Raw genomic sequence first — 14,158 nt, 5'->3', positions numbered from 1 at the left:
GAGCACTGAGTTGCAGAAGAAGAGGCGACAGCCCATTTCTCACTGAGATTGTGACTGTACGTGGCATCTTATAGACACAAATCATTTACCCTGATCAAACACTCTAGCAGCAGGCTGTAATTCTCCTGTTTTGAGAGACAAGAAAACAGGAGTTCAAAGCGGGTAGATAACTTGACAAAAGTCAGAGGACCAGTAAACAAGAGAGGATGAATTCAAACTCAGATCTGAATGCAGAGTCTCATCTTCCCACTCCCAGGGCTGGAAAATCCTTAACACACAGGCTCCCCAGCTCCCCTGCAGTGTTCCTGGCGCCAAGCATTTCCCATGGTAATGGTCTCCAGTTCTCACAGACACAGCGCTCTGTGCAGCCAATGACCTTGATCAGACCTTGATCATCTACCTGCCACGCCCACCAGGCTTCACCATACAGGCAGGAAAGCTGGCTTTCAAGTGCATACAAAGCCACCCTTGGTCTAACCTGGGCTCTTCTGCAGCTTCTCCAGCCTAAAGGCAGCCATGAAAGTGCTCACAGTTTGTACGTGAGCCACACTACCTCTCTCCATCTGTGTCCCCACCTATACTACTTAGCTATGAACATTTTGAGAATCTTGGAAACAAATTTTTAAAAACAGAAAAGAAAGGATTCTGGAACAAGTACTTAATACTTACAATTTTAAATGACAAGTTACAAAGTGAGTATTGACAAACCGAATCTTCCTTTCTAAATGTCAGTTTTAAGCATTTAAAAATATAATAGCAAAAAATTCTCACTTACAAAATTAACAAAAACATAAACAATAATCTGGAATAAATTCAAAAATAATGCCCATATTCTAAATGGAGAAACTTCAGGACTGTACTGAGGGTTAAAGTAAGAGGTATGAATGTAGAGACATAAACATATTGCATGGAGAAAAGCAGTTTTGTAAAGATGTAAGTTCTCCTAAGAATAATTCAAAACTTACTAAAAAATCCCATGAAAATTCCAATCTGATTTTTTTTAACTTGAACAAAATATTTTGGAATTCTTCAGGAATAATAAAGTCATAATACTTGACAAGAAAATTTGGGATGGAAGAAAAGAATCAAAAAAAATCAGACTGCCAGTTATTAAATAAATTTTTACAATATGTAAGATATGGTGCTGGAGTAAGGAAAGGAGATTGACAGAAGGGAACCATGAGCTCAAAAAGAGACTCTAGTGTATGTAAGTATTTTGTACAGGTGGGATTTCAAATCAAAGAGAAAATTATGAATTCGATAATTGTCCTGGGACAGAGAATCACCTGGAAAGAATAAATTCCATTCCTGTCATAATGACCACAAGATAAATTGCAGATAGTGATGTAAATATTAAAAAGTACTAGTAACAGCAAATACAACTCTTTGCTCTTATTAACTCAACTTCTCCTCACTATAACATGTACTATTATAATCTCCATCTTAGAGATTAAAAAAACCTACAGAAGAGATTTATTCCATTATAAGAGAGTATTTCTAAGAATAATGTCAAAGATAAAACCCATAAGGAAGACATTTACTATCCTAAGAATAGTTTGAGCCACAACAAAAATCAAAAAACTTCCTGAACAAAATGAAAGGAAAGAAATGACAAGAAAAAGCTCTGTGATACATGTTGATGAATTCACGAAGTTAATTTTCATAACATACAAAAAGCTGTCACAAAGCAACAAGAAGCTCCCTCACTTAAATGTGGGCAAAGGACAAAAGGAATCATTCATTTTAAAAAAGTCAAATGGCTAATGAGTGAAAAATGCTCAAAACTTCACTGGTCATCAAATGCAAACAAAAACAATGAAAAAGCACTTTTGCTTATCATATTGGCAAATATTTTTAAGATATTCTAGCTAGTGTCCATCTGTGGGAGAACAAATCATGAGCGACTTTTTCAGAGGATGACATATCAATGGATTTGTAAGCTCTGAAAAACGTACATACACACTGACTCAACTCCACTTCTAGGAATCGTTTCCTTTAGGAAAAAAAAATCAGTCCAAAAAGATGTACCCATCAGGGCATTTACACAGCACTGTTTACAAAGGTGGGAAGAAAAACTGAAGTGAAATCATATCCAGCGATAGAGAATTGGTTACATAAGTAATTGTGCATTTTTTCATTCCCCAATGGAGAAGGAATTTCTAGTCACTTGAAAGGAGTCTGTGATGAATGTAAATGTCACATCCAGGGACTAAATTTCCAGAAGCCTTAACTAAAGGAATACACATACAAGATCACAGGAATGTCTGTACAAGAAGGATGCAACTCAAACATTCTTTCTGACAGTGGAAAATGGAGAAAACTTAACTGTCCACCATCAAGACAATGATGCGGTAAATCAAGGCGAGCTGCGGGCGCTGAGGGAGCCGGCGTTTCGCCGTGGTCCAGGGCCTTGTCCACAGCACTCTCCCACCAAATGTGTCCGTGGACAAGAGACGACACCCGCACATCAGGAGACCCCTCCAATCTATCTGAAAGGGCCGGGTGAGTCTGGAGTGGGAGGACGTCCATGATATACCCCTGAGTGAATAAAGCGAGCTGCAGAAAAACATATAGTATGGTCTCATTTTTAAATAAAGCATATATACACACACCTATACATTGATTTCTCATATGTGTATATATATGTATCTCATAGGCATAAAGGTCATGAAATATATATACCAAATTTTCAACAGCTTTTACTCTCAGGAAATAATGGGAAGGGAGTTAGGGGCCTTCCTGTACCACCACAGTTCTCTTTTCAGTATTTCAGTTAAGTATACTTGGAATTTAAAAGTTTATTTAAGTCCGAAGTAAAATGGACGATGCCTCCATAAGACAGAATGCTACACTGGTCTTTAAAAATCATGCCAGGGGAGATAGAATATTGTAGAAAAACATGTAATAAGCCGAATGGAAAATGGAGGTCTCCGAACAGTAAACAGGGACAGAGTGCTCACTGGTTTTTATGACAGAGATGATACACACTGACGAAAAGAACAGAAAATAAATGTTAAATTGTTAATTATTATCTCTGAGTAGCGGGACCAGGATAGAATCTTTTGCCCCTTTTTTCAGACATATTATATTAAATGCACATTATTTTTCATCTGAAAAAAGCATTTTTAGACGTGTAGTACCACGCAGTGGGGAATAATACATGAATACTTACAGAAACAAGTAACTAGGAGACACCGCAGCAGCGCCACACAATGTAGAACGGGCAATCCTGATTAACACCGCTCAGTTACATAAGGATCCACAAAGTGAGAGCACCTGCTGTAACAGGGCGTGGCCCCCTTCTATTTGTCAGTTGTGTCTTCAGGGCTGAGGCAGTTCTGAGCACGGCCAGTGTCAGTTCCGGTGTCTGGATGGATGCTACTGGAGGTGAGGGCACCTGCAAGCAGAAAGGAAGAACAGAAACCATCCTCTGCCTTTTCTGTCTTGTTTCTTTGTTACTTTAAAAGAGAGGCATAAATAAGATAAACTGTGTATCTCCCCTACTGAAATTTCAGTAATGAAACCGTTTTTAAAGGCTTCAGAGCTTATATTCTGTCTATAACTGTCTTTTCAACAAAGCATCATATTTATTAAATGTTAATTGACTCAGTTAATTAACTCCCTGTTGAAACATTCAAGTAAAGAACATGAAAGGCCTTACGTAAAAGAACCACACCTGCAGTGACTAGCTCAGCTGTCTTGACGGCAATGCAGTCAGCCCCCACCATCCCGTGGCCCTGAGCTCCTGATGCTGGTAAGAGAGCACGCTGCCGCCTCAGATGGAGAGATACTGTGAAAGCATTTTTTGAACTCTACAGTACTGACAAAACATAACTGACAAATCCCAGGCTCCTTTGAAGCTGTCATTTTCGGTTTCTGGCCAACCCCAGTCAATGAGCAGAACCACCCCATTCCCGAGTCATGGGACTCACGTGGGAAGAAATTTTGTAGAAATTTCCAGGTACAGAATGTAACCAACTATATGTAGAACTCTGACAAAAGAAAAGATGAAATACTCTGATGTTGAAGACACTCAAAATATTCTCCTAAGCCTTAGTAGCTGGAAAGGCTGGGCTTCTCCTCAGCCACTTATTTATTTCACAGCCAGTGAGCATCTCCCACAAACCCTGTTTCCCTGTGTCTGCTGGGAGCCTCAGGCACACTCTTGCTGTCGATCTTATAAGTCACAGGGCAGACGCGTGTCTCTCATGCCTGCCACCCTCACACAGGCTCGCCTCCTAGCCTCACTGTCTGAACTTGGCCCCATTTTCTCACCTGTTTATTTGGTATCTGTTCTTCTGTAAGCTGCCTGAAATGCTTTTTGGAACAAGTCAGAAGAATGAGTGGGTAGAGAAATGGACAGTTGGACAGGTGAGAGGTGGGCAGACAGACAGAGAGACTCCAAGAAAAGGGGAACAAAGAAAATTCCCTATGCAGAACCCTCTTCTAGTCAGGGAAGAAAACCGCCACGGAGACGTGTGAAGAGGCAGGTGGCTTAGGGCTGTTTCCTGGATTCCATGAAAAGTCCCACCAAGAGAGAGGGTAGAACTATAAATAATAAAAGAAAAAAGCATGCATGCTTGAAAAATATATCTACAATATGTACTTTCTAAAGAATAGATTCAAATCAGCAGGGCCCAATTACACAATCCTTGGGTATTTACAGAAATGAGAATCCCATCTCCAAACCACAAGGCATCCCTTCGGAGCACTGAGAGTCTACACGGGGCTGTTATAAAGCCTTCACCACAAAAGCTATGCTCTCCTGCACTTACGAGGAACGAGCAGCTGTGCTCGGGCTGCCCACGCGCATCATTTGCACCCTACAGCACCTCTACGGGGGAGGGACGCCTAGCGAGCCCCATCTCTGCAGGACAGAAAACAAGCCCGGGAGAGGCTAAGCCGACCTACCAGTTCTCCATCTCACAGGACTGGTCACTCCAGAGCAGGACTCGAACTCGGACCCACGTTTGTAATCACGGTACTACCGTGCTTTGTGTGCTTTTTGTGTGTATAATACATTTGTTTCTGGCATGAAAGTATATTTAATAAATGATCGGTTGTCCTGTCTATCTCATTTGCTCACAATCAATCTTTATAGTGTTGAATTGTACTCTTTTTCCGTGGAGAAAGGAACGGAACGAGCGGGTGTTAGAATGAGGTGGGGCTCCATTCTTTATCTGTTACCTCATCTCATCCAAGTCCCCAACCAGGGAGAAGGAGCAAATGTTTTCTTCATCTTTTAAAGAGAGGGCTCCACTGATGGTGACTTAACTCCAAAACCAAGTCTGGGGAAAGGGCACATTCAGCAACCAGAGCATTATCACCTGTAGGAAGGCAAAAACAGCTCACGGGAGGGCTCAGGGGGTCACCCTGATTTAATTTCAATCGATAAAACAATAATGCACTCTAAAAATACTAGCATGCAATGGATTGGCTCTTTCTTGACATCTAGCAAGTTTCCACAGCCCACATGTAAAATTATCGTGAACCAGTGAAAGGAAGTGTCTACAGACAAGAAAAATCAATGCCACAGGTAAACTGAAACCCAGGCTGGAGGAAAGGAAGAGAAAGGGCATAGTAAAGAAGTGGGGAAAGGCTGGGGAAAAAAAATCATCACACGGACTCTCAAGCATCATCCAACAAGCATATAATCATTCGAGAGAGAGAGTTACTGAGGTCCTATTCTGTGCAAGATTGTAGAGCGGGTGAAGCAAGAGCGCAGCGACCATGGTGGCAGCAAGTGGCGGGGCTCAAATACACTTCTGATCCCGGTACCTGGCACACTTGTCCTCAGTATAAAGGCAAAAAAAAAAAAAAGTAAAATAACTCTGTAAACTCAAAGCATTGTTAAAAAAAAATTAAACAAAACCTAAATACCTGGACAGACAAACCACGCACATTGCTGGATCAGAAGACAGCGCTCTTGGAATGGCAGTGCTCCCCAGAACGATCCGTATATTCAACGTGGTCTCGATCACAATCCCTGCGGGCTCCTCTGCAGAAACTGACTAGCTGCTGCTACAATTCATATGGGAATTCGAGGGTCTCAGTAACCAAAACGTACTTGAAAAAGAAGAACAATGTGAGAGGACTTGTAATTCTCAATTTCAAACCTTACAACTGTATGTCTAGGTGAGATTAGAGGCCATTGTGAAGTTATTACTGTGTTTATCCGTATTTTCTAAATTCTCTACAATGAATATAACTGTTACAATAAGAAAAATAAAAAGTAAGGTATCTTTTAAAACATGCACACCGATTCATTCATTGGGAAAAAAATATTTTAACTATAAAGAGGTAACCAAATATCTAGTGAAAAAGGACTACTTAAAAACAAGTGTGTATTTACATTTTTCATAAATTGAAAACTGAAAAGCACAAACACATCAAGTTTCTAGGGAGACCGATGCAACATATTAATAGTTATTTTCAAAAATTCTAATTGAACAATGAAAACTCAAGAAAGGGAAAATCGCGATTGACAGCCAACTGCAAACACATGGAGAGCAAAGGCCTAGAAATCACAGTTCCTTTAACTCTGATACTAACTCAATAGAAGAGGAAATTCCTCCCTGTGGGGACAGTGGAATCCCATGCATAAGACAGGATACACAGTACAAACTGCACTAGAATCTGGGGTGATTTTCTTAGAAGAATTCTAAAGTTACAACATTGCTGAAAAACTATAAAAACACTGAAAGACAGATTAAAACACACAGTCATATATATTATATAGAAACATATGAAGTCTGCTCCCATGTTGCATAGAAATACAAACATATTTGTTCATTTATGGGCACTGAATATTTTATCCCAGGTAGAATATTTCAACTAAAACAAATAATCAATAATACACACCTCTTGTCAAATCTACTTGATAAGGTACTCTGCTATGTAACCATAATGTGTCTAAGATAGATCTAAAATTAGTGAAAAAGATCTTTGTATGGTTTCTTGAACTCTTCTCAAAATTCCAAGCTTAATTTTAAAATAGATCTGAGCAGTATTTCTATATTAACTTTTCCCTCGTGAAATGAACAGCACAGTCTGTTGTCAAAATTCTGTCCTTACAATGATTCACGAGCACTGTATCCTAACAAAACTGCTGGACAGCAAGGCACTATCCAGACACTGTGACCAAACAAATGAAACACAAGGAAGACAGTGACCCTATTCTGGAGGGCTTACCGTCTGTGTCAACTCTGGGGTTTTTATTTGATTGGTTTGATTGGGTAGCAAAATAAAATCAATCAAGTACTTTCTTCTTTAAGCATTCTGTAAGTCATGACTCTGTTGTTAGTGTCATGAGAAGGAAAGACTAAAGCAAGACTTCATTAGGTCAATTAGCAACAGCCATCACTGGGGAGTGAGTAATAAAGAAGTTAACTGATAGCAATGCTTCTGCCTACATGAGACCTAAAATAAACCTACACTGATCTCTTTAAGGAAAATGAGGAGATGAGGCCCCAATGAGAAAAACAAAAACTAACAAGAAATCAAAAAAGTAAAGACTTTTTCATTAACGATTCCAGGAAGGAGTGGAGCATGGTGGTGAAGAGCACAGATGCTGGGGACAAACATGAGGGTCTGAACTCCCACAGCACTGGGTAGCTTTGACACTGATAAGTCAGTGAAATTTTCTGCATCCCAGTCTCCTATCCATAGACTGGGGACAACAACAGCACCCGTCTCCTAGAACGGTCCTAATAATTAAGTTATTTTATATATAAAAGTTTAAATAAAATACCTCAGATATTAAATATTACCCCAAAAGCACAAGGAAAAAGAAAACAGAGATAAATTGGAGTTCATCAAATTTTAAAACTTTGCTTCAAAGGACACCATCCAGAAAGTGAAAAAACAACACACAGCAGAAAATTTTTTCAAATCATTTATCTGATAAGGAATTTGTATCTACCAAAAAAAAAAAAAACAAAACAAAAACAAAAAGAACCTCCTACAACTCAACAATAAAAAGGCAACTCAATTAAAAAATGAATAGAGGATCTGAAAAACATTTATCAAGGAAAATATACAAATGACCAATAAGCACAACGAAACGATGTTCAATATCATTAGCTGTAAGGGAAATCAAGTCAAAACCACTAGGAGAAACCGCTTCACACTCACTACAATAGGTTATAATCAAAAAAAGAGTAACAAGCACTAATGAGGACACAGAAGATGCAGAGGTCGCAGCCGTTGCTGGTGAGGATGTAACACAGCCTGGCCACTTTGGAAAAACGCCTGGCAGGTCCTTAGAGAGTTGAACATTTGGTTTCTGAATAACCAGGCAATTTTGCTTCCTGGGCACACACGTAAGAGAACTGAAAACAAATGTTCACATAAAAACTCCTACAGGAATATTCACGGTGCCATTACTCATCACAGCCAAAAAGCAGAAACAACACAAATGCCTATCACGTGATGAATGGGTAAACAGAGGGGCCCAGCCATACAGAGGAATATTATTCAGCAATAGCAAAGCATAGAGTACTGACCCAGGCCACAACGTGGACAAATATTGAAAACGTTACTCAGTGTGAAAGAAGTCAGTCACAATAGATGCTTCCACTTACATGAAGTAACTCGATTTACATGAAATTTCCAGCAGAGGCAAACCCACAGAGAGAGAAAAGTGGCTCCCTGGGGCTGTGGGAGGATGGGGAAGATGGGGATGTCTGCTTATGCGTAAGGAGCTTCCTGTTGGGGGGATGAAAATGTTCTAAGATTGAATGGGATGCACAATTCTGGGCATAGAGTAAAAACCACTGTACATTTTAATGGGTGAATTGTTATTAAAACTGTTAAGAACGAGAGCACCTCGGGCCAGTACCTTCCCATAGTAAATGCAAATTGCTAAATTTTATTACAGGAAGAAGAAACTGCCCTCAGCATGAAAGCAGGAGTTCAGCAAATGTGAGTTAACCGAAATTGGACAAGAGCATTTCACTTGAAACAGTTGCTGAGTGTACACAAAATATTAAGACATGACAAGGAAAATCAGTTTGACATCACGAAGAAGCATTCTGCTTCAAATGCAGATCAAGGATTCGGCAAGCCCAGCTGCTAGAAATGACCAGAGAAGAAACCTGGCTCTTTAAACAAGCACCAGAGCCAACAAGGAAATAGTGGTGAGGAAAGCAGGCGGCCGAAAATCTGGAACAGTTTGTTACAAATAATTTCTCCACTGAAAATTCAAAAATAAAATGAAAGTGATGTAATACTGTGTTGACCTCACGTGAATGGGCTTCCTCCGGTTCTCGACAGTTTTGTAACCCCGAATGAGAGACTCAGGAGAATCAGAATGGCTCCTGGGAGTCCCCAAATGACTGCCCACCAGCACGCTGACCACCATCACATCTGCCAGGGTGGAATTGCAGAGAAGAGACCAACTCCTGAAAGGCACAGGAAATATTGACAAGGGAAAAAAAGGCTGATGTCAGTCTTGGGACAGAGGCCCTGAGAGCAGAGGCCAGAAGGCTGCAGGTGAACTGGAGTGGCCCTGGGGCAGGAAGGGACCACGGGGGAGCAGATCTCAATTCTCTTCTCTCTCTCCCTCGGGTAGGAGAGATAAAGTCTGCATCCTTCTCACCTGGAACTGTGGGTTCTGGCTGGCAGAAGTCTTACCGACATGGAATGAATGACTCAAGACTGTGGAAAAAGGAAAGAAAGCGAGAGGGAGTAGGGAGCCAACTCCAAGAGCCTCTCAAATGCTCCCATATTTATTGTGTATAATCAAAGAAAATAGTCTTTAACAGTTGTGTGATAGTAAACAGGAACTTGGGGAAAGACAGGATGAGACAGAGATTGTAGAATCCACAATGAGTAAAAAGGCTTAGTTTACCTTTAGGGGAGTCATGGGGAGAGGGGAACAAGATAAATTCTTTAGATATTCATTACAAAGCAGACCACCAGTCCAGCCAGGTCCGTGTTTTGGGGATAATAGACTATCTAACAGCACGCACGCCCAGCATTTATAGCTGAGGGCCTGGGTCATTGCTGTGCAATGAACAGAGTGCTATCTAAAACCTCAAATATGCAAGCAAGGCATTGTCTCTGCTTTTTATGGCAAGGAGACAGGAGTGAGGATGCACAGGTGCTTGCTTGAAAGCAGTTACTAAGCACACTTTTTCTTCTTAAGGTTGACATGCGTCTGGTGTCTGTTAAATTTGTTAACCCAATCATGGGCTATCACATGGAACCATTATGGAGGACACCCTAGGATGACAAATCCTGGCTCTGGGTCTTTTCCTGCCAGCTTCGGCCATTCCAGCAGGGTCTAGACACATCCCTGAATAACGATCCCACAGAACCACCCAGACTCTTAACTCCTGGTGCTTGGAACTTAATTTTAGCTCTACACAACTTAACATAGAAAAGTTTCAGAAATAATAGATATTATATTCTTTTTATATCTCATCATAGAACTGATTTTTCTGATTGCTCTAAGCTGCTTCTACTTGGTAAATCACCTAATTCTGCAGGTGAATTCAGTACTTTCCATTGCGCATAACTAGACAGTCTGGGCCCTCTGACTTCTATTGGTCAAATAAATACCGATACACCTAATTGATTTCATTGTTCATCAATTTCAGCCTGGAGGTGAGGGAGTGTCACTCTGTTCCTCAGCCCACCCTCTACTCTATTCTCTTCAGCAACTCAGGCCTCCTGAATACAAAACGTAGCATCTGTTTCCCTTCATCCTACACTTTCCACAAACGCAACAGGAAACATCAGCCTAGAGAATGAATTCAACACAAATGTTAAAACAAAAATCTACAAACCTGAAGCAACTCCATCTCCGAATCATGATACACAATGACATGAAAGTAAGGGTGTCAGGTACAAAGCACGCGTGAGCCTGACCACCTCATTTCTATTCTTCAAAGGAAGGAAGGTTTTCATGTTTTTTATTATCATTCTTTGTCATTGTTTCTGATTAAGCCAAAAAATAGTTTATGAAATAATTAAGCACTGCAATAACAGATTTTCGCTGTATCAATTACAGAAGGCATTCAGAGGGGATAGGAAAACCCACCTATGTAAAAAATGCAAAATTTCTTCCCCTGTTAAGAACACGTATACAAAATGCAACAGAGAATTCAAATTCATGTGGAGAGGAGCAAAAGCCACAGAATCAAACAAAGTCATTACTATGAGTCAATTCAAAATTCACTGGACAAACATGCTCAATGCATTCAAAGAATTTTAAAGGCACACTGCAAACCATTCACTTAATGATCTACAGGCTAGAGGAAGAATTTCCCTCTTTAACAGACAACAGAAATCAATAGGTTGCCCCACCAAACGAGGACCAAACAACAATCAGGTTTTTAACAGTTCTGATAAATCAGCATGTTCTAAACATCAAAATCCAGAAATTTTAAACATTCATTCACACCACAATGAAACAAGCACTTAAAAAAAAAAAAACAATAACCCGAAGAAACTAAGCACAATTATCATGTACCTGGATCAATGGGAACTTCTTGTAACGCTGGAAGAAAGAACAGGCTATAGCCTTTTACTTAAAAAATAAAACTACATTTAAAGATAACTGCTAAAACACATTTCATCATTCATGTTGCCTTGAAAAATCTGAGGCACTCGTATCTGATCAGAAAAGCAATTCTGAGTAATAGTATGTTACAATTCAGTGCCAGTTTGCTTTAGTAGAAAAAAGAAAAGCTACTGTTTCTCATCCTGCACAAAGAGTAAAGAACCTTCCTGCCTCTATCTCCTCCTATTTTCTAAGCTCATTCTCCCCAACCCTTCTGAAACAAGTATGAGAACCTTTTATTCCCACCAATATGCCAAATGACAAAAGAGTATCAATTTATTTGTATAAATATATGCCTACACCTTGAACTGGAAGAGAAAGGTATCAGAAGGCTATATGGAACTTATTTCTACCTTCCTGAAATCACACACACACACACACACACGTTCACAGAGACACAGACATGTACACACTGAATTACTGGGCAATTCACAAGCTGAGGACTTCCAATTTATAGAAGATAACTTTGTAGTTAGTTTAAAATACAAAACTGTCAGCTTTTGAAAGCCTTCATCATCTGCTAAATCATCCAAATATCAACGAGACCCAATTAGCCTTCTCTGTAGAATATAATTTCCCATGATGGCAAAACAGACCCTAAGTAGTGGATCCAAGACTCGTGTTTATCACTACCTATGATCGTTTTTAAACACAGTAAACAGATTCAGAAAGTATGTCCCAACAACATTTATTCTTATTGAAATAGCATATGTATTCAATTGTCTATACAGAAAATAGGTCCCATGATGGTGTTTAAGAGCTATTTTGTGTATTGAAATATTTATTTTTAAGTTCAGACAAGGAGGGTCTGTATTACTCAGTTGTAGAACACCTGCTTAGCATGCACAATGTGCTGGCTTCAGTCCCCAGTACCTTCATAAAAATAAATAAAAATAAGTGCTTATTTAAAAATAAGAATAAATTTATAAAAAGAGTAAATGCAGACTAAAAACCACTGCAATCTAGGAGCCATAATTTTAATAAAAAACAAGAGTTTCTATCAAATATTCACTATATGACAATCACAGAGACAACCACAAATCGCCCCTGACAACCATCACGTGTGATTCTCAGCAACCCTACTAAGTAGACACCGAAGAGAAACCCAGCATTGCGGATGAAGAAACGGAGCTCGGAGGAGCCGGGGACGCTGACCGTCCTGCTCCCCGTGACACCACGTCAGCCCAGGATGAGCGCTGACAGAGCTGCACTGAGGGGACACCCAGCTGCACGGAACCTTGGTGCACTGGGGAGTCCCAGAAAACACTCAAAACTGTTCAGTGAAGAACCAGCTCAAATATATTACATTGTGCCACATCCTTTAAACAGGGAACATGACTGAGACCTTTTTGATGCCTCCGTGTCCTTTCTGCCATTATCAATTATTTGCCCTCTCAGCATGCCCAGTCATGAATTGGACCCCATATGAAGTGCACTCAGATGGCAGAGCTTTTAAAGCTGTTTTATGAAGTTTGTAAGACTCTGTCTATGCCTCACACAGGCGGTCATCCATCACTTCTCACCGGTGTGGATGTACCACATGAAATCACACCTTTCTGCTTTTTAAAATCCCTCCATGTAATCCAGACTTTTCAACAGCAAAGAAGCAGCTCAACCAGAAACAGTGGATAGCTTTTCACCAAATGGACTCGAACAGCCCATCGGACTACCTGGAAGCCCTTTTTTTCTATTAAACCCACTTCCAAGGACTTCATCATTTTCTGATTGGTGGACTTGGCCTCTGACTGGCCTACTCTGAGAGCTCCCAGCCTCACATCCGGGGGTGGGAGAGGACCCTGCTGTTCGGGGAAATCAGTGCGGAAGGCGGAAATCTTCCACCCAGGTCCGCACGGGTAGAAGTGCCACAACGTGCTCAGAAAATATACCGTCAGCAACCCTGGGCTCCCATGGACTGATGTCACATTAACCAAACTCATGAGAGACTGATGCAAGAAAACCAGAAATTGAATTTATTAATGTAACAGGAGATGTGAAACTACGAACCAGACTGAAATATCAGAGTTCAACTATGAGTACAGATTCTCCTCAACGGCCCAATCACGGGCAGGCAGTCACATGGCAACCATGGACAGAAGCAGAGCAGGAAGGGTTTCTAGATTAACTCAATGGACTAAATTTCTGTTATACGAACAGATCTGCTGCCCAGAAGACATTTAACGCCAATCACGGTGCACTGTCCGTGGACAGTGGCTGAGACACGACTGTGAGCACCTGTGTAACTCTCCTTTCCCTGTCCTTTCTGGGCTAAGTGATGCACAGAGGTACAGAGATCCAGGGATGCAGATACCTCTAAACACCCAAAGCCCATCCCTGGGAGCCTGGAAACCAGACAGCCAGGGTTTAAATACCAGCTCTGCCACTTACTAGCTCTGTGACCTTGGCCAACTTACTTACTCTCTCCGTGCCTCAATTTCCACATTGTAAACCTGGGATAACAATCAAATCTCCCTTACTCACTTGTTGTGAAGATTGAAGGATTCATTTCTGTAAAACGCTCAGAAAAGAATGTAGCACATTTTTGGTGCTCAACAAATGTGAATTTAATAAGAAAGTGATTTACAAGTCTCCCTA

The 14,158-nt window shown here is 40.6% G+C and overlaps 1 pseudogene; it reads right to left on the bottom strand.

Moving 5' to 3' along the window:
- Positions 1–14,158, bottom strand: part of LOC116665729 — a 43,096-nt pseudogene that overhangs the window by 20,598 nt on the left and 8,340 nt on the right.

This window comes from Camelus ferus, chromosome 9 (genome assembly GCF_009834535.1).
Source record: "Camelus ferus isolate YT-003-E chromosome 9, BCGSAC_Cfer_1.0, whole genome shotgun sequence".
Taxonomy (NCBI): domain Eukaryota; kingdom Metazoa; phylum Chordata; class Mammalia; order Artiodactyla; family Camelidae; genus Camelus; species Camelus ferus.
Note: the sequence above shows the minus strand (reverse complement) of the source record. Positions and strands in the feature narration are given on the sequence as shown.